This window comes from Bison bison, unplaced genomic scaffold (assembly GCF_000754665.1).
Source record: "Bison bison bison isolate TAMUID 2011002044 unplaced genomic scaffold, Bison_UMD1.0 scf7180017864500, whole genome shotgun sequence".
NCBI classification, from domain to species: Eukaryota; Metazoa; Chordata; class Mammalia; order Artiodactyla; family Bovidae; genus Bison; species Bison bison.
The window spans coordinates 7,166,785-7,167,248 of record NW_011495059.1 but is presented as its reverse complement, the minus strand read 5'-3'; the positions used below and the strand labels follow the sequence as shown (position 1 = coordinate 7,167,248).

At 44.6% G+C, this 464-nt stretch overlaps 1 protein-coding gene across 1 annotated transcript in view; it reads left to right on the top strand.

Annotated features, from left to right (window-relative positions):
- LOC104980504 (chromosome unknown open reading frame, human C20orf24) overlaps window positions 1-464 on the top strand; it is a 6,473-nt gene that overhangs the window by 5,262 nt on the left and 747 nt on the right.

The following is a 464-nucleotide window of genomic DNA, read 5'->3' as shown; positions in this document are numbered from 1 at the left end:
TTATATATACTTTAAAGAGGTAAACTTTATGAACAATGAATTACATCTCAAAGTTATATTTTAAAAGTTTCAGACCCTAGCCCAGACCAATGAAATCAGAATCTCTGGGAGGTGGCACCTGGGCATCTCTGTATGTTTTTAAGATCCCAGAAGATTGCCAAGGACAGTCAGGTTTGAGAACCTCTGCTCTGGTATGAAGCTGACAGGGTATGACATGAGTTCTGCTTTGACGTGTTGCTAATTCTAACGCTTACTAGCAGTACAGTTGACTTCATCTCCATCATTTCCACATCTGTAACTCTAAGCCCTCGCACTGATGACAGGAGGAGAGACTTGTCCAGGGTCCTTTGGGAGTACAGCAAGGTGGTCCTGGGTTCTACTGGAGACATCTTGTTTTCAGTGAAATTATATAAGCCCCCAAGCAGCTCGCGCATTGGCTAGCCCCTGGGAAGTCCACTGTGCGC